The sequence below is a fragment of the Oryctolagus cuniculus genome, chromosome 4 (assembly GCF_051225735.1).
Source record: "Oryctolagus cuniculus isolate XC-2025 breed Fujian yellow rabbit chromosome 4, ASM5122573v1, whole genome shotgun sequence".
NCBI lineage: Eukaryota > Metazoa > Chordata > Mammalia > Lagomorpha > Leporidae > Oryctolagus > Oryctolagus cuniculus.
The window spans coordinates 91314794-91339614 of record NC_142870.1 but is presented as its reverse complement, the minus strand read 5'-3'; the positions used below and the strand labels follow the sequence as shown (position 1 = coordinate 91339614).

The window sequence follows — 24821 nt, the reverse complement described above, 5'->3', positions numbered from 1 at the left end:
GATCAGCATTGGAAATATCAGTGTGAATGTGAACACTGTTAATATGGACAACTGATGTGAATTGCTGGCTAACTGCGTGCCAAGCACTGGGCTAAATACTTTACCTCAATTACTGAGTCACCACCCCAACTGCATGGGAGTAGGCACTACTTTTGAAATTGGATTGACTTCATTGAATTTTAATTTTTAACTGACACATAAAAATTGTGCATATTTTTGGAGTAACATGTGATGTCTCGCTGCATGTAGAAACAGTGAGCAGTGTTGAGTGCAGGGTAAGCATAACCGTCGCCTCAACTATTTAGTATTTCTTTTTGGTGAAAACATTCACAATCCTTCCTTCTACCATTTTTGTCTAAAAATTATGGATACCCATACATACACACATCATTGTTTAGGTATAGTCACCCTATTGTGCAATGGAACACTGGAATCACTTTCTGCTATCTGTTAGTCAACTGAAATGTCCTCCTGTTCACCCTGGGCTTCCAGCCTCAGCTAACCGCCATTCTACTCCTGACTTCTATGAGATCATTTTTTCATTTTTTTGGATCCCACATGAATGAGATCATACCGTACTTGTCTTTCTTGGCCTGGGCTAATTCACTTAGCTCAATGACCTCTGAATTGTATATGACAGAATTTCATCCTTTTGGTTTGCTTAAACTTATTTCTAATTTTGTACACCTGAAATGCACATTTATCTTCACCCATTTTGATGTGTACAGTTTGGTCGTGCGGAGGACATCCACACCGTGGTGTAGTCTGTCTCTGGTATCTTTTCACCTTGCAGTACTGAACTCTGCACCCATCCCTTGCAGCTCCTTTTCCCTCCTTCAGCCCTGGCACCTGCTGCACTGTCTGTCTCCATGGATTTGACTGCTAAGTGCAATTATACAAAGTTTGCCCTTTTCTTTGGTCTGGTTTATTTCACAAAGCAGGCCCGTGGGGATTCTCCATGTTGTTGCCTGTATGAGAATTACTCCTTTCTGAGGCTCCATAATACTCCATTGCATGGATATGCCTCATGTTGTTTGCCCATTTAGGTGCTATTTTCTTGACCTCTGTCTTGTAGAAAAAGAAACAACCTGAGCCCTCAAGGGGTCCAGGAAGCTGCACAGAGTCACACAGTCAGTGGTGGAGCTGGGATCTGAACTCTGCTAGTTTGATCTCAGAGGCAAGCATGTGAATAGGAATGGGCAGATACTAGATTCTGGTTGGCAAGACCGTGACAAACCAAGGTGCTTCTCAACTGAACAGTGACTGAGGCATTTCAGCCAGCAAGCATTCCCCAGGGCCGGGCACAGGTGTTTTCTCGGTTTTGTGTTGGCTTCTGGGAGGCACAGAGCCACATTTGAAGCATACCTCTAGCCAGTGGCATGGGGCTCCTGCCTCTTATTTTCAGCATTGTTGTCTCTTTCCTTTATCTTATTTTCCCATCCCCTTCTCTCAGTTTGTCCCTTCAAAAAATCTGCAGGAACTGTGTGTGTGTCCTTCATGAGGTACTTTAGATCCTTTCTGGAAGAAGACAGAATATTTCAACAAATGACAGATACCTGGAGTGAAGGTTCTCCAAAAAGTTCATGAAAACATGGGACTAAAAGATGATGCTCGTTTTCCGTGAGCTTTTTGCAACACCCTTGTCTTTTTGTTGTTAGCAGGTTTATGGGGCAGTGGGCAGGACTGCAGGTGTGACTGCTGTTAACTCCCTCTTCCACCTGGTGTGTGCACAGCTGCCTCTGAGCCTCATTGTTCTCCCCTGGAAGATGGGCTGCTGTTGATGACAAGATCATTTAGCCTGGGCTGAGCCCTGTACTAAGCACTCCCACAGTGCAGGTGCTAGTATCCCCATTTAACCTTTGGGAAAGGAAAGGCTGAGAGAAGTGGGAGAACCTGCCCACAGCTGAGGGAGAGAGAGCCCTCCAGCCTCTATGTGCAAGCACCAGTGGCTGGAGTCCATTTGGTGCAAGCAATTGTGATCTGGGTGTGCTTGGCTCCCAGGCTCGGGGATCAGCTGTTCTTCTCTCTCCTTTTCCCCCAGGTAAACCATCAGGTCTCTCCCATCTGTGTCATGCATTCACCTAATTGTATTCAATCTTGATTGGGTTCCCACTTCTGCGCCTTGTACTGTTCTGGGCACTACCCCAGCACAGCGTTTAGAGTGAAGAATTCAACACATGAGACAATGATCCCTCAGAGCTTATACTCTCGTAGGGGTGTGCGGAGGAGGCAGATAAGACATGAACACGGAAATAAAAGGGAATGGCAGTAACCCAGAGGAGGCTTCACAGAGGGTGCTCAGCTGAGAGTAAGTAGAGGAAGGGCTCTGGGAGGTGCGGTTTCAGCCTAGACCTGCGTGCCTAGGAGCCAGCCGTGTAAGTGAGAGGGCGGCGCAGGCAGGCATGGGGGATATGCGTGTGATGCGCCAGCAGGTGGTGGGCTGCACAGGAGAAGCATGAGGGGAGACCCAGCAGTTAGGAAGCCGGAGACCCATGCCAACTCAGTCCTGATGGTAGCCATGTGACTTATATTTTACAAGTGTCACTCTGGCTACTGTGAAGGGAAATAGATCTTTTAAAAAATTTGTTTATGTGTTTGAGAGGCCCGGAGAAAGAAAGCAAGTGAGAACACTCCCATTCTTTGGTTCCCTCCCCACATGCCCACAACAGCCCAGGTGCAGGGAGCCGGGAAATGAATCCAGGTGTCCCGCACCCACGGCAGGCACTCAGTCCCTGAGGCATCACCACTGCTCCCAGGGTCTGCATCCAGTCAGGAGCTGCAGCTGGAGATTGAACCCAGGTACTGACGTGGGTCGGGGGCATTCTGTCTGGCGTCTCACTAACCGGATGCCCTTATATGGGGGGAAGTGGATTGCAAGGCAGAGGGCAAGAGGAGAAGGAAGGTTCCAGTGAGGCTCTTGCCGTTGTCAGGGTAAGTGGTGGTGACCACTGTGAGCAGGGTGTTGGTGGAAGCAGGCTCTGTGTGGAGGGATTGTCTGCAGGATGTCAAGTGTGATGTGCTTCAGCAAAATGTTGCACCCAATGGGCAAGAATTCGGGACATGCAGGGTGTGTGTGAAAATATGTACAGTGGAGTTTACAGATAAGCAACTGGAAGTTTAGGCCCAAAGAGTGTGTGTGCCTCATGCTTTGGTTTCCAACCTTGAGCTTTGGCCCAATGCATGGAGGGCCATGGCTTCCGGTGTCTGCCTTTCCAACAGAGAACTTTGGAATGCCCCAGAGAAGCTCTGCAGAACGTGAGACTTCCTGTGCTTGCCCTGGGTGTTTTCATAAGGCATTCTTTCCCATCAAGAATCTGGGACTTGCAGAGTGCTGTTGACTTCATGGGCCCTATTTAACATATTGCTTTTGCTTGCTATGTTGTCTGTTCTTGTCGAGATTTCTGCCTCCTGTTCATGGTGTATGTCCTGCAACCTTCATGTTAGCTGGCTCTGTGGGAGCTGGAGGAGTTGGGGTTTCCGCGTGTCTCCTTACTGTGGTCCCAAGCACCTCCTTGTCAACCTGCTTTGTTTGCATTTGAGTTCATACTGCTGGCCTGTGCTGTCTCCCTCTGATCCCTTTCTGGAATCAGGGACTTTCTTGCAAGTGCCTCATTTTTCAGTAGAGAAACTGGGCTCAGAGAGGTTAGGCCATTTAGTCCATGTCCCACAGTAAAGTAGTAGCTGAGTGAGGTTGAGGATCTAACATTCGTGATCAAGCTCCAAGCTCTAGCCATCAGGAAAAGTGACTCGGCCTGTGACCTCAGGCCCCTGACTATCCCATAGTGATCTTGCCCTCCAGTGGGCCTACGCCTGGATCAAATCACAGATGAAATTCATGTAAAATAATCCATGTAAAATTCATTCCTGAAGCATCATCACACACTTTCTTTAAAGAGTTTGCAGTCTTAAGCTACCATTTTTTAAAATCAATTTAACATCCTGTCTTAAAAACAGTGTTTTGTTTTTGCTCATTCAAGTTTCCTTTAAGATTTCTTTCATATTATCCATTCATTTAGTCCACAAACATTTATTGAGTTCTTACTGTATGCCAGGCATTGTGCTAGGTGCTGGGGATTGATTCAAAGATAATTTGGAGGCGTATGGAAGGGGAGTGGATAATTACAGCACAGTGAGATAAGTGCTATAATAGAGGGATATATAAAAAGCTAGAAATAGCACTATGAAAAACATCTCTGAACAAATTGCCTTCTTTTTTCCTTTTGGATTATTCCCTTATGTATATTGCCCAAAGTGGGATTACTGGGTCATTTAAAAGATGAAAACAATTTGGCACAAAAAGATGTAATGACTTGCCTGGGGAATACAGCTCAATTTTCAACAGGGGGAACAGAATTGTTGACAACTCCAGATTTAGACCACTTTGCCAGGAGGATCGGGCAGTTGTTAACTACACTCGTCGACAGTGACTTCCAGGGGGAGGAGCACCTATTCTGAACATGTCACCCCGATTGAAGACACATATGACCTTGTGTACAATCTCACAAATTAATCCTTCTCACAGGAACCTAGCTGTGTCCGTATTATTGTTTCTGTTTTACAAAGGAGGCACCTGTGCCTCTGTTAAAAAGAAGTGACTTGCTTGTTTCCGTAGTTAGTGAGTGGAGAACCCAAGAGTCAAGTGCAGTTCTTCTGATTCTACCATTCCATCCCATTCCCCATGCTATATTGGGATTCTTATGCTCAGGCTGGGCCCTGGAATTTGTTTAATGAGCTGTATAGACTCTTCTGAAGGTCAGAATTTAAGAGATAAGTGTAGACTTTCTTATACCCAAAGTCATAGTGCCAGGAAAGAGTGTCCCTCTCTACATTGACCTAAACGGACTCATGGGCCATTATTTCTGAAACTGGCCTGGGTCCTGAAAGGCTATTTGCTTGGCCCTAGCCCTGAAGCGTAGAACTCCAAGTGAAGCTGAGACCATGCCACAGTCCTGCTTTGAAATATTTGTTATTTTCCTTGTGTTTAGGGGCATTAAGCAAAAGCTCAAGCAGATAGCCGTCGGGTCTCCCGTGGCCTGCCTGGATGCTTTGGCTCACTCATCCTTCAAATAGCCGCACTCCCTGCCACTCCCCGAATGCACCCTGTGTTTTCTCACCTTCATGCTTTAGCTCATGCTGTCCCTTTAGCTCGAGATGACCTCTCCCACTTGAGCTGTAGACTTCCTGCTCCTCCTGTACGACTGCTGAAAGAAGTTGTCCCTGGTCATCCATCCGCCTGCACCTGCTCTCCCCTGCACTTGAGGTGATCTCTGTTCTCTGTGCTGCTAACTCACACCAGGGGCAGCTGTGAGGCAATGGAGTGTCTATGGATGGTGCTTAGGAGCATGGGATCCGGATTTGGATCCTGGCTCTGTGATACTTGCAGACAGTTAACCTCGTCTGTGGAATGGCTGTAGACGGTCACCCCTGTCGTGGTGTGTTGCACTGCTCTCTGTGCATCTTCTGTGTGTTGCCCTGTCTGCCTTGGTTCTAGACTCATGTCTCCTTCCAGAAGGGAAGCTCTTGAAGGGCATGGAGGGCATCACATTGTTTCAGGGCCTTGGCTGGCTGGATGGGAACTGGTCCCAGGGCTCTTTAAGGGAAAGGAGCTTACCATACAACCTGACTGCTGATGGCAGTGCAGGCTGCTTCCTCACCCAAGGCCCTGGTCGTGTGGTGCCAGGCCTAACCCGGAGCCCTCGGGGGTGGAGTTTTTGACATGCATGCGGCATGCACGGTACAAGCAGATAGGCCTTCAGCTCTGGCTTCTTGAGAGTCTAGAGCTTGTCTCTAGCCCATCTTCAGATTCAGGAGTTGGGAAGCAGTGATCTTTCTTGGAACGTGAGACGTAGTTCCTTCCTGGGTCTTCCACGAGTGCCTTCTGTGGGTGCGAGCTCCAGACTTAGGGGGAAGGGTCCCTGGAGGTGTGGCTTTGGGACAACTCTGAGAGCCACCTTTGCTGAGATCCTCCTCCTCCTCCTCCTCCTGTTCCTCCTCTGCAAATCAGGCCGCAGAAGCAGCTCTCCTTCAGATTCTCCCGCCTTTGCTGTGCGTGGAAGCTGATCAGAGAAGGGATTCCTCTCCTCGAGGGATAGCTCTACAGTGTAACATTATCTTGTGTCATTTCTCAAAATGCCACGCCATGAGTCTCATGCTCCAAGTGCTTTAGCCTGGGACACAAGGTTCCCCGTGTTTGGGCAGCAACATTCTTTGCAGCCTCCTGTCCGACTGCGTCCCGCCAGCCCTCTGCCACTGGCCCCAGCAGATTAGTCACTCTCCCTGAGAACGCTGTGCACTCGTCTGCAAGGCCTCTGCACATCGTGTTCCCTGGACCTGTCTTCTTCCTTTCTGTACATGGGCATTCTCTTGGGTGTTCACGCTTAGTGTAGAAGTCACATCATCTGCAGAGCACTTCCAGACCCTCAGAAGAACATCCCATGGATGTCTGCTTTTGCATTCTCTTCATTCTGCCTTGTGTGTTTCTAGCATGTCCCCAGGGAGGCTGTGAGCCTTTGGAGAGCTCTCCACATGCCAGACTTGGCACCTACATCTGCTAGGTCCACACACTGTGTTATCAAGGGCAGGAGATGCTAGCAAACATCTGTTTTGTAAACTTGTGGGTGCAGGACAGTGACATGGTATCAGCTAACAGTTGTGCCAGAGGGGTTTCAGAAGCTCCTGCTAGGGATACCCATAACTTATCTGATCCGGAGCCTAGCCCTTTGAAGTCTGATTTTTTTAAGGATTTATTTTTATTTATTTGAAAGACAGAGTTACAGAGAGAGGTAGAGACAGAGAGAGAGGCCTTCCATCCGATGGTTCACTCCCCAGATGGCCACAATGGCCAGAGCTGTGCTGATCCGAAGCCAGGAACCAGGTGCTTCTTCCAGGTCTCCCACATGGGTACAGGGGCCCAAGCAGTTGGGCCATCTTCCACTGCTTTCCCAGGCCATAGCAGAGAGCTGGATCGGAAGAGGAGCAGCTGGGACTAGAACCAGTGCCCAAATGGGATGCCAGCGCTTCAGGCCAGGGCTTTAACCTGCTGTGCCATAGTGCCGGCCCCTAAAGATTTTGAATTGGCCTTTTATCAGCTCAGCTTATTGCTAATCATTCTTGGGCCAGTTTCTCACGTACCCGTAGCTGTCTGCTCAGTGCCAGGGCTCTAAGCTTTTGATTTCACTTAAGAACATAATAGCAAGCTGGGATCCAGAAAGGATTTACCTGCTTCTAATAGGAACTTTTTATTTGATTTGATTTTTTCCATTTGAAAATGCAAACATTGTTTTATCTCTAAACAGTATAACATGTAAAAACAAAAAGTATGGCTTTATTTTTTTTTAAGATTTATTTATTTATTTATTTGAAAGGCAGAGTTACAGAGAGAGGTAGAGACAGAGAGAGAGAGAGGTCTTCGATCCGCTCTTTCTCTCCCCAAATGGATGCAACAGCCAGAGCTGGGCTGATCCAAAGCCAGGAGCCAGGCAATTCATCCCGGTCTCCCACGTGGGTGCAGAGGCCCAAGGACTTGGTCCATCTTCTACTGCTTTCCCAGGCCATAGGAGAGACCTGGATCAGAAGTGGAGCAGACGAGGCTCGAACCCGTGCCCATATGGGATACCGGCACTGCAGGCTGTGGCTTTATCAGCTACAACACACTGCTGGCCCCAACAGAAAGTGTTTTTAGAGGACTGGCATTGTGGTATAGTGGGTTAAGCTGCTGCCTGTGACACCAGCATCCCGTATAGGTGCTGGTTTGACACTTAGCTGCTTCCACCTAACACATCCTCAGTAATGGCGGCCATTTGGAGAGTAAAACAATAGATGGAAGAACTCTCTCCCCACCCACTCCCCCTTTGTAACTCTGCCTTTCAAATAAATAAAAATAAAACTTCTTTTTAATAAATAGAAAGTGTTTTTAGGTATTTCTGCCACTTGCAAAATAACTATCTGTGTTATAGTTACAACTGAAAATTAATAAAACCTGTGTCCTGGAACTTGCTTTTGAAGACCTGTGTTCCAATTTTGGCTTTAGCACTTACTAACCTTAAACGCTGGGCAGGGGTCTAGCCTTAGTTTCCTCAGTGTGCAATTGAGGAATCTTTTCTCATGGGATTGAGGGAAGGTTTAAATGGAGTTTTGACCATGAAGTTGAAGTTTTATTAGTATGTATTTAGAGAACTGATTTATTTTATTTATTTTTTATTTTTTTATTTTTCTTTTTTTATTTAATAAATATAAATTTACAAAGTACAACTTTTGAATTGTTGTGGCTTTTCCCCCCATAACCTCCCTCCCACCAGCAACTGTCCCATCTTCCACTCCCTCTCCCATCCCATTCTTCATCAGGATTCATTTTCAATTATCTTTATATACAGAAGATCAACTTAGTACATACAAAATAAAGATTTCAACAGACTGCACCCTCATAGCCACAAAATATAGAGTACTGTTCGAATAGTAGTTTTACTGTTAATTCTCATAGTACAACACATTAAGGACAGAGATCCTACTTGGGGAGCAGGTGCATAGTGACTCCCGTTGTTAATTTAACAATTGACACTCTTATTTATGACGTCAGTAATCACCCTAGGCTCTTGTCATGAGCTGCCAAGGCTATGGAAGCCTCTTGAGTTCACCAACTCCAATCTTATTTAGACAAGGCCATAGTCAAAGTGGAAGTTCTCTCCTCCCTTCAGAGAAAGGTACCTCCTGTGATGGCCCGTTCTCTCCGCTGGAATCTCACTCACAGAGATCTTTCATTCATGTCATTTTTTTTTTTTTTTTTTGCCAGAGTTTCTTGGCTTTCCATGCCTAAAATACTCTCATGGGCTTTTTATCCAGATCTGAATGCCTTAAGGGCTGATTCTGAGGCCAGAGTGCTGTTTAGGGCATTTGCCATTCTATGAGTCTGCTGTGTATCCTGCTTCCCCCATAGGATCATTAGAGAACTGATTTAGAAGCTGTCTAAAAATAGCAGTTCCAAAAATTTTGCTTTTGAAGGAAGATATTTACATGTGTAAGTTTTTATGCCTAGATTTTTTTTAATGGTAGAGTGAATAAATTTGTAGTCAGGGGACACACATTTTCTGATAGACTTAGGGAAGAGACATGACTTCTGGGATCAGTTTTAGTCCAGATAAATTAGGATCACAGTATCACAGGCTTTGAGAAATTACAGAAAGCTTGCAAGGGGGTGAGCCTGAATTAATGTATGTTGTTGGCAGGCTTTGTGCTGCACATGGTCACTGTAGAATCACAGGAAATAATGACATACACCCTTATGGGCAGGTGGCCTTACCCCTGTTTTGCAGATAAGAAAACTTGAGCTCTGAGAGGTTAAAATCATTTATGCAAGTCCAATATCAAAGCCTCGAACTTTCAGCTGCACTGACGATGGCTTCTAGAAAGTCTTGGCATTTATAGACAGGAAGACACCTTCCTCTACTCTGCTGGTTCTTTATTCTCTGCTTCCTGGGTCAGCCAGTAGTTCAACGCCAGTTAAAAGCAGGGGATATATGCAGTCATCATGTCCCTTAACTTGTCTAATGAATCTAGGTGAGTGTCTTGACTTTCCTTGCCAAGGATCTGCTTATAAAATATCTCATTTTGAGCTGCGTTGACTATATGGGTTCATCAGCTGTTACTTCTCTTTTGGAGAGAGATTTGTGGCTGCTTGTGGAGCTTTTAAGGTCAAGGATATATTTGAGAGATTTCATGATTTCTTTTCAAAAATACAGGTGGAAAATAAAATTCATTGATTATTTTCCACCATTGTCTTCTTCCATATGTGGACAGCCGTGTGAAAGAGGTGATAGGGAGCTGAGAATTAGGAGCCGTGGTTCTCATCTTGAATCTGTCACTGATAGTGGAGAGGACTTTGGGCCAAGCCCTGCATTCCTTCCCTGCGCATCGTGTCTTCACCTATCAAAAGTGAGGACACTCCTCGGTGATTTCAGAGATTTAAAAACTCTACATGTTTTGTGCTGTCAGAGCCATCAGTTTCTGCTGAGCTGCGTAATCCTGCAGCTGTTTCTCTGATACTTTTCAATCTTTAGATTTAATGTATTCAACAATGTATAATTTTTTAAAGGGAAGCTTTTATAGACACTTCTGAAATATAAGGGTGGGGGGGATAAATGGATGTTAAAAAATAGAAAACAACCAATTAAATAGTATATAGCATGTAATTCTCCTTGGAAACTTACCGCGAAATTGAGGAGCACTTTAACAACTGGTAATTTAAATTGCATTTGAACTCTGCTAATGGTTTGTTTGCATGGGAACTTCAATCATTTCCCAGCGGTTCTTTAGCAAAGCTGCTTGTTCTCTTTGTGGAAAAGAAGACAAAAATATTAAAAGAGAAATTGACAATGGGAAAGGGAGACCACCTTCATTTGTGCATGGAAGGAAGCTGGAGAGCCCACGAGGCTGCCCTGGGGCCAAGGGTGGAGAGCTTTTCCTTTCAGTGAAGTGTGGACATCTGGGAAGTCAGATGATCCCTGTAGCCACTGTGGAAACTGTTCTTTATTCCTCTCTCTGCAAGGAGGAGCTTTGGTTTTGTGGGGACCAGGAGTAGAGGGTTAGCTTTGTTTTCCTTGAGATTGCACCATCCGTGGTTCTGACGTTGGCCTACTCACAACCCAGTCCTCAGCAAGTTCCAATTCATGCCTCTCTCCCATTTCACTGGAAGTGCCGTTGGGAATTCTGATGTCCTTGCAGACTTGCCAACGTCCAGCTCTCAAGACTGCTCCTGATTGGGCTGCTGTAATTTCTTTCTGCTGTTGGGGTATGCTGGGAGGGCTTTGAAGCTGGTGCGCCAAGGCCTGGATGGATAGATAAATGCTGGTTTTGCTCTAACGCTAATTGTGTGACCAGGGCAAGTCTTTGTGCTCAGTGAACCTTGCTTGGTGTCCTGCATCCAAGGGGGCAGCAACCAGATGCAGTGGATCCAACCTTGGACCGCTTGCCGGTTGTGGTGGGTTTGCAGGATGGCCACCTCATCACCCTGGCTCCTAGGGTCTCTTCCTGTGAGTTGGAAGAGTTCAGGTGGGTCTCTTAAGTCCCTCCCAGCTTTGAGCTTAGGCAGGTTATTTGAAGACTGAATAAGATAATAAACCTGAAACAATTGAGTGATGGGCTAGGTAATATTTAAAATCATAGCAGTATACATGGGAGTGGCTAATTTTTTTGATATATGAATTTCTCCTGAACACAAAAAGTACAACCTTATAATAGCCCACTGTCCTGGAATAGTTGTCTGCTGAAATACATATTGCATTCTTCTCAGCAAAGGAGCACTAGTTCTTTATGAAATATAACCTATCAGGAAGGGGTAAGAGTTCCCGATCTTTTTTAAAGATTTATTTAGTTAGTTGAAGAGTTATAGGCAGAGAGGGAGAGATGAGGGGAGGAGGGAGGAAGGAAGGGAGGGGCCTGGTCAAAGCTAGGAGCCAGTAGTTTCATCCAGGTCTCCCACATGGGTGCAGGCACCTAAGCACTTGGGCCATTTTTTGCTGCTTTCCCAGGTTCATTAGCAGGGAGCTAGATCAGAAGGGGAACAAAAGGGAATCGAACTGGTGCCCATGTGGGATACAGACCGTGGCTTAACCTGCTGCGACACAGAACCGGCCCCAAGATTTTTCAATTTCTGCCGCTGACTAGCTTCTCAGTTTCTAGACAGAAAACTAAGGGTCAAAGGGTCACTTCCTTTTCTTTTTTGATTTGGTGTCTTTAAGATTTATCTGTTAACTTTTTTCTTTCCTAAAATATATCTAAGTGATGCGTCGCTTCCATCTCCGTTGTTAAGATGAAGCTGTCTCCCCAGAACTGCGATAGGAAAGTCAGGCGCCAGCATTCTCTTTCCATATCTTTCTGAGACCAATTAGTGCAATGAAAGCAGCAGGGACCGGCTGTGATTTAGGAGGTGCCAGAGTAAACCACTAGGGTTGTGGATTTCAAGCCTGGCAAAGCCTGGGGAGTTCGGAAGCTAGTATGACCCTTGGCGATTCATGAGCAATCTCCTTCTCCCATTATCTGCAGGTAGGAGCATTGAGTCCCTGAGACAGAATTGAAGATACAGCCTGGTCACTGATTCGTTGTTCCCCTGGACACTCATCAGAGGCAAGATCCTGCTCCTCCACTGGTGAGTTCTACACAAAAGAGAAGACTTCTCTTTCAACAGCAGTGTGCATTCTTTAATAAGTTTGAAAAATCAGTGGTTTTTCCATTTCAAGAACGTGCACAAGTGACTAGGATTAGCAACTAAAGAAATCTGACACATTCAGTTTTTTCTAACTTGATCTCATTGGCAATGAGCAGGGCATAATGATGTTAATAAAACGGGTGGCAAAGCAAAGGCAGGACTCAGCTCTTGGAAGGTGGTGTGCAAAGGAACTGGAAGAAAATTTGGACCAACAATGACTTCAGATTGCCAATAATTGTATTGCTTCCTTCTTTCTCCTTGGGCATGGAACAAGTGCTCTTGAAATTCAAAGCCCAAAATGAAGTTGTCAGTGGGTGGTATTAGGGACATTTGTGAGAGCCTCTTATTTATTTTGTGCAAGGTGCTTCTTCTTTTGTGATCTCATTCTGTTTTCCCACTCTGTGAGGTTGGGGAAACCAGATTTGCTTAGGCATAGCAAGTGCATCTCAGCCTTAAAGGGCTTGCCTGCACTCTGCTGGGAACTGAGTGTGGCTTCTGTTGGGTTGCGAAGGGAAATGGTGGCCAGGTAAGGTAGGCATTCCCTTGAGTTTTGGGACACTTTTGTGTTTACTAGGTAGAGTAGAACATCTTGTTCTTAACGAATGGGTGTGGTAAAATGAATCAGTGGTATAGCACGCTCCTGGCTGTGATGAGATCTGAGACAAATAGTTTGGGGGTTTTGGAGAAGGCTTTCAGTTAGACTCTGGTCTCTGGGCTGAGGGTGAATCCATAGGTGCCCCAGGCATGAGCTTTATACTGACTTAGTAATATGCCCTGCCATGTTCGTAATGTCATTTTTCAAAACTGGGGAGATGCTGATGTGATAGATCAAACCCAACTTTATTTAAAAGTGTAACTGAGTTTACAGAGATGTTTTATTGCTCTGTGTTTTCTTAATCAGTATACAGCTGACTCTGTGCCTGTTGATCTGCAAAACCTAAAAAGCTGGAATCGACTACTTTGACTTGTAAACATTTTAGACTGTTAAAGTTGCAAATGTCATCTTGAGTTACTTTTCCCCTAAAACACAATTTGAGCCTCGAATGGGAATCTCTCTGATCCACTCTACCTCCTGAGTTTGTTCAGTGTTTAAGTTGTGATGAACTTGAAGCCTTGTACTTGGATTTAAAAATGAAAATCAAGTGTGTAATGACAAATTGGGTGAGATTGCCTTAAAAGGAGCAACCTGGAAAAGACTCAGTAGTTTTTGTTGTTCGTCAGCTAGTTGTGAGCCAAAAGTGGCTTTTGTCTTCGGAGATGCTGATGCAGCCTTAGACTGCACTGAATGGAGTGTGGTATCCAGAACAAAATGGGTGGGCGATCTTGCACACAGGCAGGTTTAGAGGGAAGGTGGTCTTCGGGCTCAGTTTGAACAGCACTCCAGCTTTGGTTCCCTGCCACGCTCCTTGCGTTGCTTCTCTGGTGTGCTGGCTTCAGCCTCAGCATCTTTTATGTTGGAGCAATGACGTGGTTGCCCTCTGCAGCCCAGGCCATAGGTATCTTCCTTCCCTTGCTTTCCATAGTCACATAGGCTTGGCTTGCTGTACTCCTCACCACTCACTGAGACCTGGAGGATGGCACTATGCTAGTGGCTGAACCAGGGTTCTCCTAGAGGTGAATTTAGAGATGTTCCCTCTCAAACCTCCTGGCAGCCACACAGTGGAGAAGAGATGACCCCTTAGGGGAATATCTGGAAATTGTTAGGATTGGGAGAAAGGACAGCAATGGACATTCTACATATTCACTTACCACCCCCCCCCCACTAGTCCCCCTAGGGTGTTAGGATTTAATTCTTGCCTCATCTTCCCAAAGGGACATTAGCCACCTGAATTATATAGCAGGATGCTAAGGGGACCAGAAATTATGTCCCGTTAAGAACTGTGCAGGAGTGATACTGGAGAAGGCAGGATACCTAGGCACAGGTGATCATGGCTTTCAAGAATATAAAACCCAAGGGCAGGGGGTTGGCAAAGCTGTACAGGATGACTTGAGCTGTCCATGTCCTAGATTGGAGGGCCTAGATTTTGCTCCTCACTCTACTTCCAATTCCAGCTTCCTGCTAATGTGCACCCTGGGAAGCAGCGAGTGATGGCTCACGTACTTGGGTCCCTACCAGGTAGGTGGGAGACCTGGATTGAGGTCCTGGCTTCTGACTTCAGTCTGGTCACACTTGCGCTGTTGTGGGCATTTGGGGAGTGAGCCAGCAGATAAAAGATCTTTTTTGTGTGTGTCTGTTCCTGTCTCTCTGCCTTTCAAATAAAGTGAGAATAAATAAAAATGTATGAAAGAATATAAAACCCAATCCAAAGAGAAGCAGTGTCTTATATTCATGTCCCTAGGGTTTAGTGGATAGCTGGCACATAGCAGATGCAGCGTGCATTGCTACGGTTAGAAAGAATAAATTGCAAGGTCGAGAATGGTCTTTTCCTTGAGTGTGTTCTGTCAGGCATTGGCTGACTATCTGTTGGGGAGTTAGTGATAGAAACTGTAGCACAGATGAGGCTAGACAACCTGGATTTATGAGCATGAAGCTAATGACTGGATGGAAAGAGACTTTTGGGACCAGTATGGCTTATGGAGTTTGTGAATACATAAAAAAGGCTATGAATATGGTGGGGTGATGGTAACCAGAGATCTGCCAAGTATTAGATGTGCAGCTCCAGAGAAACAATATCTCTCTATCCTCATTTTCCTGCTCTGAGAATTAGAAACAGCAATCATTGCACTGTCTACTTCTCATGCTTGTTTAGAGCAAGTGTGCTGAGTTGATAGATGCCTGCCTGTTTTGTATACTTTAACACGTGGTCCATGCATTATAGGTGATTATAGTTAATTTCTTTTTTTGAAGATTCATTTTGAGTATAAAGAAAAATAAAACGATGTAAGTCAAGAGCCCAGCACCACATCTGGTGCATAGTACATGCTCAATGCATGACCTTCCTGTATCCGCATCCTCCTGACACTGGATGGGCACTAACCAGTTCTCAGCGCTGGACAGGAGTTACATCTGGAACCTTGTTTAACAGTGATGGTTAATGTTGCAGTAGGATGGCGTAGGATTATTTTCACATTTACTTTGCGGCAGGAGGTGGAGGGAGATATATTTGGAGACCTCGGAAGCTTGATGCTTGAGCGCTCCCGTGGAAGCTGCGGTCTAGCCTGTTTGGCTCTTGCTTTGTTTGATTAGATAATCACACCTTCTGCTCCAGGCTCGACTGGCCCAGTGGGAGTCAGGAAGGAAATTATTTTCCTCTGTTGATACCAGTGTAGTATTGTTGACTGTAGCCAAGGGCTTTCAGTTTTAATATTTCCTCTTTGGTCCTCAGAAGTATCAGGTATTAGTCTGTGCCGGAAGCAAAGCATTGGTCACTTCCGTCCGAGGTGAATGTCTTGGCTCTCAGCTGTTACCCAGTCAGGTTGTTTCTGGGCCTGTGTGACCATCTGCCAGCTTTTCTTGCTTCTATGTTGTTTGCTTTAAATGTTATGAGAAAGTTTGCTGAGTCTGAGCAGTGACCCATCTGACCTCTGAGATTTTGAGGCTCTTCATGGAACCCCTCGATATCTTGTAGGAGGTAAGCTTATTGTCTTGAAAGTAAAAGGTAGAGCCATCTCTCTATTGATTTCTTCCACCTAATTCCACATTCTCTCTCTTGGTCTTGTGCTCAGTGGAGAGCTACCACTGCCATATCTTGAGGATAACCCCAGGAGGTCAGAACCCTTGGGGTCTTCCTCATTTGGTTACCCTGCAGCAGAAGGCATCTGATGGCTGAGTGGATAGAATCCGTGGTGGATTGCTACCAAGTGTCTCCCATTGTTCCTGGATTATGTGGTTGTTTGCCTCCATGATTCCTGTGTTTGGATATTAGTGACCCCAGGATATTCAGGATACCATAGTAAGTTAAGGACGATGCCTGATCTCAAGAAGTTTGTAGTCCTGGCCTTGAGAAACTTACAGTGGGGGAGAAAGACACACTTAAAGGAGAGAAATATGCATTAGAGAATATTGTTGGCAACACACGTTTATTACTCATCAAATATATTTCAGGTTTCCTGCTAGGTATTTGGGAAATCAAGGAAAATAAGTTACAAGTTCAGTTGTCAAGGGGCATCCATAATGGATTGGAAGGGTAGAGAGCATTGGGCACATCTGGGGAGGTTTCTATGAGCAGGATATCTAACCTCAGAACTTGCCAGTGGGCCATGGAGCTTTATGGCACAAGCCCAACTTGTTTGTAGTTGTTTCCAACTCATTTCCTACCCATGTGCTGTTATGAGAAAGTGCCATGTTGGCTTGGTGGTGCACAGCAGTTATAGCCACTGTATGACCATAGTCATCTCTGTGTGGCCAGTGCATGCTTGAGTATATGTCACCAAGCTGGGAACATTGCTGCCTTCTTGGGGACAAAGGTCTCTTTCGAAAGTTCCTTATACTGAGTCTCTATGGTTTGCTTTCTAGGCCTCATGAAAAATGGTGATCTTAGTGGGGGCCATTTGAAAATCCAGGACTGCACTGACAATTTTAACACTGTTAGTTATCTACTGCAGTATAGCGAATTACTTGCAAACTTGGCACCTTAAAGCAAGACACATTTTTTATCTCACAGTCTTTTGTAAGTGAGGAATTTGGGGACAACTTAAATGGATGCCTCAGCCTCTCTCAGGAGGTTGTGTTCAGGTTGCTGAACCTGCATTCTCCTCTGAAGGCTCAGCTGAGGGAGATCTAGCACCAAGTTCACTCACATGGTTGTTGGCACGATTTAGTTGGATCAAGAGCTTCAGTTCCTTGCCACATGGGCTTCTCCATAGGGCAGCTCTAAGTGACCAATAAAAGTTCCCAAGATGCAAGCCACAGTTGTTTTGTAACCTAATCCTGGAAGTGACCTTCCCCGCCCCCTTTACCTCTGCCTCATTCTCTTTGCTAGAAGTGAATCACTATATCCAGTCCCCCTTCAGGGGAGTGGTTGCACGAGGTGGAATTATAGGGGTCCATCCTAGGGGCTGCCGACTGCAGATACCCCAGGTTGCAGTGGACTGTGCTAACGTGTGAGTCGAGATTACCTGCGGTGACTGAATGAACCCAGCTCACCTCTCTGGATCATTTTGAGTCTGGAACCTTTCTGGAGGAGACTGCGCTTGAAATTCTAAAGATCAGCCTTGATACAGAAAGCCAAATTGGCATGGCTTTTCTGAGGTCAGCTGATGCTGTGTTCCCATGCTGCTACGCTTTTCCCTCCTCAGCCGTGAGAGCTGCTTTGGTAGAAATGTCTGAAGGTTCGTGAGCACGTTGTTCTCTCTGTGAGACACAGTGCCCCAGAGGAGGGCAGGCTCTCCTGGGACCGTCGAGACAGTGGGGAGCCAGGGAAGCACCCCAAGACCACGTCTCTCCACGTTTCCCCATCCGCCTTGCCACAGCTGCTCCGTACTGAGTCCAGACAACGCGGGGGCATATTTTCGCTCTCTTCTATTCTCCACACTTGATCTAAGCCAAAAGGCCGAGAAACGATTCTCTTCTATTCTCAACCTCTCTCCTGCCCCAGAAACAGATTAGAGAACGGGCAAACTTGGGAGTCTTGAGTCTTGATGTTGTCCCTGTAGCTCAACTTTAGGGACCTGCCTCTCCTGTTGGTTTGTGCTGTGTCCTGAAAAGTTGCATCAATCGGTATTCCTTGGCTCAGACCGTGTCTCTCTGCAGTGCTGAATAACGTTCAGATTAGGAACAGAGCGCTGATACCCAGCATGACTGTGAAGCTGACGGGATCCGACCGAGAACCGCGGCCAGTGCCGTCTGTCTGGCAGAACCTTTCTTTTCCAGAGCATCCGTCTCTTCCTCCCACCAAAATAGTCCTTTTATAAAAACGAGCTTGGGATTTCACTCTATAGAAGGAGGTAGGTTCCCTCAGCGTCCGCCTTCACTTTTCTAAAAAATTAATGGAAATTAGAGACATAAGATCATGGTCAAGCTTGTTAGTAGCCCTAGAGCCAAAATGAGGAAAGCCTAGGCTTGATTGTTGAGCATGTCAGTGGCCAGAATGTTAATAGTACTCCCTGTTCCAGGTTCTCTTTCAGCTCTCAGTGTTTCTTATCAATTATTTCATTTTTATTGAAGGTAGGTAGAAGGAAATAGAGTTTTAGTTGAGGGAAGGCAACATGATCAAGTGGAATTTGGAGTAGGAAGACTACCATATATTAGCTACATAATCTTACTTAAGGCAGCTAATTGCGTTTTATACCTATTTCCACCTCTCAGTAATAGGGCAAATAGTGTCTAGGGTACCACAGAGTCTTTTGTGCTCACAAAGCAGCAAATAGATAACGTACCTATGTAGTGTGGTACTTAGTGTGTAGTTGGTGCACATTAAGTGTTATTTTTGATTCCTTTGATAGTCGGTGATGCTGCTGTAAATCACATGTAGTTCTTTGATTATCTGGGCCAATGTCTCAGTATCCCCACTTCTCCCAGTCCCTTCAGCTTGGGTAAGACCTGAAACATGTGCACGTCAGTCACTCTAGATTTCATGTTTTCCTAAATAATTGAAAACCTTAGCATTTAATATTTTTTCAATAGTTCACAAGACGTAAATTAAAACATCATAATATGCTCATGTTTTCTGATAGTTGACAATATGGTCACTCTGGGGGTGAGCATTGTGGCCCAGTGGGTTAAGATGCTACCTGGGATACTAGGCCGGCTCCAGTCACAGATGTTCTACTTCTGATCCAGCTCCTTACTAATGTACCTGGGTAAGCAGTAGGACATGGCCCAAGTGCTTTGGTCCCTGCCACCTATGTGGAAGACCTGGATGGAGTTTCAGGCTCTTGGCTTAGGCCTGGCCCAGCCCTGTGGTTGTGACCTTTTAGGGAGTGAGCAAGTGGATGGAAGATCTTTCTCTCTGTCCCTGTCTCTCTCCACCTCTCTCTGTAACTCTGTCTTCAATAAGTAAATCTATCTATCTATCTGCCTACCTGCCTATCTGTCTGCTGTGACAACAACATATTCATAAGCTATGTTTCTCAAGGAAGACCTTAAAAGTGTTGGGTTTCATGACAAGAGTGTCCAGTGCCGAGTCAGAGCCTCACTATGGGGCCATTGGCGACCTCTGCCTCTGTGAGTGGAGGTGTCCTTGGGCCCTGCCCAGCGCTGAACCTCCTTGGTTCCCCTCTGGACTTCTTTAGGATGAGATCACCTCACCTGGCTTCAATGGCAACTGGCTTGAGTTATATCAGTTATTAAAAATGATCTAATATTTTCCTTTTAAATCTGGGGCCCTGGCTGGTTCTATGATTAAGCTAGTGATTTATTTATACGATGGTATGAGACGGCTGCAGCCACTCTATGATGTAATCCAAGAATGACATGAAAACCAAATAGGCTTTTACATAATGAAAGTGTTCCTGTAATACAGATTATAGCAAGGCATTTTTTTCCTATTGAGAATGGAGCCGTATTCTTTAGTATTCTTGCTAGCCCTTACTCCTTTCTTAGCTTCTTTTCTCATTTTGTGTTTTAGGTCCCTTGTGTTAAAGTTTTAAGAACTGGCATTTAAAACCTCTTGGGGGTAGGTGTTTGGCTCGTTAGTTGAGATACTGCTTGGCAGGCCTGTATCCCACAACTCAGCGTGCCTAATTTCAAGTCCTAACTGCGCTTCAAGTTCCAACTTCCTGCTAATGCAGACCCTGGGAGGCAACAGATGACAGCTTAAGTACTTGGGTCCCTGCCACCCTTGTGGGAGACACCCTTATGTAACCTTATGTACCCTTGTGTAAGTTCCAGGCTCCTGGATTCCACCTGGCCCAGCCCCAGCTGTTGCAGGCATTTGGGGAGTGAGATACCATTTGGAAGATCTCTTTCTGTCCATCTCTGTCTCTCTGTATTTCAAATAAATGAAAAGGAAACAGACAAAAGCAAAGCAAAACTGCACCAAAAAACTCCACAGCGGCTCTGGATGACTCTTGTCTTGCTCTTGTCTTGTCATCTTCCTCTCGCCTCTCCCCACACCTTCCACGGTCTCACTTGTAGTTGCTGCTCTGCTCAGCAGTGTGCAGCATCTACCACCACCACTTAGCAGTCCCCACCACTGTGCTAATGCTGCTGCTTCTCATTGGGAGAGCACCCCGATGCTGAATTTTCTTCTGCTAAAGACAGGTATACCACCCTGGTAAGAGAGAGGGAGAGAGAGAGAATGAGAATATGAACGAGAATGAATCCACCTGCAGACCAGTTCCAATGTAGCTGTTCCTTCTAGCTCTCTGCAAAGCTCTGGCCCCTTCTTAGAAAACCTTTATCTGTGCTTCCTGTGGAAGAGCAGGGCAAGCTGCGACTCCACTCCAGGAAGATGTGAGAGCGTCAGCTAGAGGAGGGGAGGTGATAGGGGAGTGGGGGCCTGTGTGCTCCATACTTGCGCCTAACACTGGGCATGGGCAGGTCAGGGTCCCTCTTTGAGTGCTTTGAATTTCATTTCACGTGGCTAAGTGGTTTCTTAGTAGTGGCTCCTTGAGGTGCTGCATTGAGAAAGATTCTGACTTAGTGTGTTAGTCCAGCACCACTCGGCAATATCTGACACGACTGTGGGCACAGAGATGCGAGTGAAGGCGTAGAGGAGGTCTCTGGGTTGATTTGGGACTTGATGAGTTACAGTTCTCTTCTTGTTCTACCTTCTGAGATGCTTTGATTTCCTTGATGTAAGAGTCTTGCTTAAGGTCACACAGCAAGTTAGAGTCCAGCACACAAGTCTCAGGGTTCTGGAGCTGGTTGAAAGCTACACATTCTAACCTCACACTCATCCATGTTGGCTGGCTGTGGGTGCTGAGAAGCTGGGGTAAACATGGCTGGAAAGCCCATGACTTCTTAGAGGCACAAGACCCCCTTCACTCTGTGTGACTTTGAGGTAGCATTGAGGTCAGGGAATGCCTTTCATCCCTTCATCTTCTTTCTAAAGAGTTACGGTGGCCACTCTATTATAATTTATGTCAACGGTGGCAGTTCAAGGTCAAGATTAGAAAAGCAGATGACCCTTTTAGAGTCTTCCCTAGATCAACTTCACCCCATGAATCCAACAGCTCCTCTGCACCCCTCCTTCCAACCCCAGCCCAGTGTGTAGCTCTCAGCAAAGAGCCATAGTGCATCATCGACAGGCCTGTTCCAGAGCAAGGTTGTGGGCCAGCAGAGGGGAAGAGGAGGGCAGTGTAGACTGGAACCCAGAGCTCTGGAGGGATGAGGGAAGGCCAGGAAGTAGTTAGTGTGGGGAGGAGGGAGAGGAGCTGCAGGAGGCAGGAGGGTGCAGGGGTGTACTCCTGTGGGGCTCTGTTGGGGAAAGGATACACACTCACTCTTGTGACCTCACAACAGCGCTGGGAACAGGGGCTGGCAGCAACAGAAATACAGTGTGGGGAATATTTTACCATTAAGAGTAACCCACAGTTTGCATATCAGAGTTCTCTGTCACTGCAGGCATTTAGGTGCAGATTCACATGCACAAGTATTTAGTAAAAGGTGTAAGGAGTTATTACCATGACCGCTAAGGTCCTCCCTATCTTGACAGTCTAGAATTTTCTGAGGACACATTTTTGTATATTTCAGTAATTTACATTCCTAAATGAGGACTTTATGGAGGCAAGGGATTCTTCCTTTATCCATGGTCTTGGCACACATAAATGCTGACTTGTCTTGGGCAATCTTTTGTCTCACTTAACATTATTGATGAAGGAAAGACAGGAGACTAACTGAAGATGTCATAGTACTTTTTTATATTGAATATAATTTTTGAGGATTTTTTTTAAGATTTACTTGCTTGTTTGATATGCAGAGTTACAGAGAGGCAGAGGTAGAGAGAGAGAGAGGGGAGAGAGTGTTCTTCCATCCACTGGTTCACTCCCCAGTTTGCCACAACAACTGGAGCTGCGCTTACTGAAGCCAGGAACCAGGAGCTTCTTCCGGATCTCCCACGCAGGTGCAGGGGCCCAAGGACTTGGGCCATCTTCTACTGCTTTCCCAGGCCATAGCAGAGAGTTGTATTGGAAGAGGAGCAGCTGGGATTTGAACTGGTGCCCATATGGGATGTTGGCACTGCAGGTGGTGGCCTTACCCGCTACGCCGCAGTGCTGGCCCTGAGGATGATATCTTTGTTTTTGAGATAGTGCCAGAGAATTCTGAGTTTTAGGCCACCTCCAACCCTCCCCCAGTGCCAGCGATTTGCTCTTCCTGTCCTACCTGAGTGCTTTATGTGTTATGTGTCCAGCAGAGCATTCTTGCAGCTTTGCCCTGCCACGTGAACAGTTTCTTCACCATCTTCCTTCTCTACCAGGTTGTAGAAGCCTCTTAAGGACAGGGATCCTGTTTGCATGCCATAAGTGGTCACATGTTCCTAGTACATTGGCATGCAGACAGTACTAATGATTCCTCATTACTTTATTAATCCACTGGGAACCTACTATGTGCTAGATGCTATTTCTGGTGCTGGGGCTAAAATCAACTATCAGTGAAATCAGGCAAGCGAATGAATAAGTGTTTAATATTTAGCTTGTTATCTGTATTAAGATTTTTAACAATCTGGCTAAGGGTACGAAGGAGGGAGGGACATTTTATTGGTTGGAGGCCATCCTGATGCAAATGTGCTTGAGCAGAGGCCTGAGTGAAGGGAGGGAGGAATTCTGAGCTGTGGGGGCTGCCGGGGGTGCCCGGGGCGGGAGGGAGAAGCCTTCTGACTGAGAGAAAGCAGTTGCAAAGGTCCTGTGCTAGAGGCATCCTTAGTGCTGGCCAGAAATATGAGGATGCCACTGTGGCTGGAGTGCGGAGGGTAGGAGAGGTCATACGCGCCAGGAAAGATAGTTGCAACAACAGCTATTTGTTAACCGCACATTGAAGATGCTCAGAAAAAAATTGGCTTTATTGATGTAAAGAACCCACAGAAGTGTTAAAAAATATATATATGACAAAAGGTATCTCTACTCTTCAGTTTGAACATGTAGGGGCTGTGGGTCGGGACCTGGGACCGAAGCTGCGGGCTACTGAGACCTAGTCCGGTAGCGTGGGGCCGGGGTCCTGGTTCCCCGCACCTGTAGCCCTTCATAGCGGAGGACTCTCTGTTCGGGTTCTCGGCTTCTGTGGCAGCCACACCTGCAGAGACGCCTGGGCCCTGGCTGCAGATGGGCAATTGCACGCCTAATCACCCATTCAGACACCCACTTATTTGTTTTCCACATGCAAATGTGGGTTTTTTGCAGATGGATTTAATATATTTGTTGCTTCCCCATTTTATTTAAAACAAAACAAACGGCCAAGCATGTCAGTTGAGGGCAGCAAATAGAAGCAGGAGTATTATGGTCTTTGCTGCTCATGCCGATTACACGGCTGAAAGGAATTCCAGGCAAATTAGTTTTTTTTGAGCTCCATTTTATTTTTACTTTATTATCTTTATTTCTTACTACCATTGTTGATTTTAACAAAAAAAAAAAGGTTGTAAAGAGGGAGCTGATATTATCTTCTCTAAATCATTTTCTCGATATTTCAGACTGTATTTTTATTACATGATTTCTACTTTCATGTGTTCAGTTTCGGAATTTGGGATCCGTGGTTAAAATAAAGGCATCATGGAGTGTCCAAAGGCCATTGGTTGAAGGAGACCGCAGCATCCTTAGGCTGGAAATAAACAAATAAACAAACACAAATTAGAAGTGTTTGCACCCATTGATGTGCTGCTATGATGGACTGCGCAACATCATGCAAAAAGTCACTTTCGTTTATCTGCAAACTTGGAGGTAGATGCCGATAGCAGCTGCAGGTCTTGGGTGGGTGCTTGCTTTTATTTTGAATGTGATTTAGAGCCCTCGGGCACGATATTAAATTTGATAGGTGCTTTGGTTTTTATTTTATTCTAAACACCTCACTTGACAGTTAGGGAAACTGAGGCCAAGAGAGGTAAAGTGTCTTGCTCCAGGTCTCAGAGAGTAAGAATTGGAGATTGAACTTCAGCAGTTGGAACCCTGGCCCTCCTGCCCCCTAGTCCGCAGAGCTGGCAGATGGCTGCCTTAGTGGCCTGGGGTGAGGAACAGACTGCTGGATTCCTCCGAGGACCTCCTCTCAAGGTGGGGTTTGTGTGTCTCTGGTGTCTGTGTGTCTCATTTGTCTTTGCTCAAAAACTTTTCAGTACCAACTTTTAAGCAAAGAATTTGTGAGGAGGAACATGGGTGGAAACTGCTTCCAACTTGTCTTCTAAGGTTGTTGACTGAATCAGAGTGAGGGTTTGGGGTCAGAGTGCATGTGTGTGTGTATGTGAGACGGGGGAGTGAGGAGAGACAGACAGAAAAACCAGAAGGGAGTCTAAACTTTACTGAATTGACTGCGTTATTGCTTTATTTGGTAGAATAGGAAAGTGGTGGTCACAATGGTTGAGAGCCTTACTTATGCTCATCCAACTTTAACTGAATGGTTAGAATATTTAGACCAGCAGCAACTCCCTGTGGTAGAAACTTTTACTTGGCAAAGTATAATGCTGAGTATCAACTGCTAGTTACCAGTTAGCCAGCAGGGCTGCCCAGGGGGATGAAGCATCACCTTTGGGGTCCTTCCTTCTCAGGCCTTCTCTGTTCTAGTAGATGTGAGTAGATCCGTAGTTAGAGCCGAGAT

The 24821-nt window shown here is 45.9% G+C and overlaps 1 protein-coding gene across 33 annotated transcripts in view; it reads left to right on the top strand.

Moving 5' to 3' along the window:
- LPP (LIM domain containing preferred translocation partner in lipoma) overlaps positions 1-24821 on the top strand; it is a 736836-nt gene that overhangs the window by 57035 nt on the left and 654980 nt on the right. For 25 of the 33 annotated variants that reach the window (XM_070072379.2, XM_089330868.1, XM_089330885.1 and 22 more), the window contains one exon: positions 12037-12139. The gene's annotated coding sequence lies outside the window, so the exon portion shown is untranslated. Of the gene's footprint in view, positions 1-2158; positions 2376-2669; positions 2932-12036; positions 12140-24012; positions 24281-24821 lie in introns of those variants that run through there. The other 8 variants (XM_089330870.1, XM_089330879.1, XM_089330869.1 and 5 more) reach the window with 6 other exon arrangements.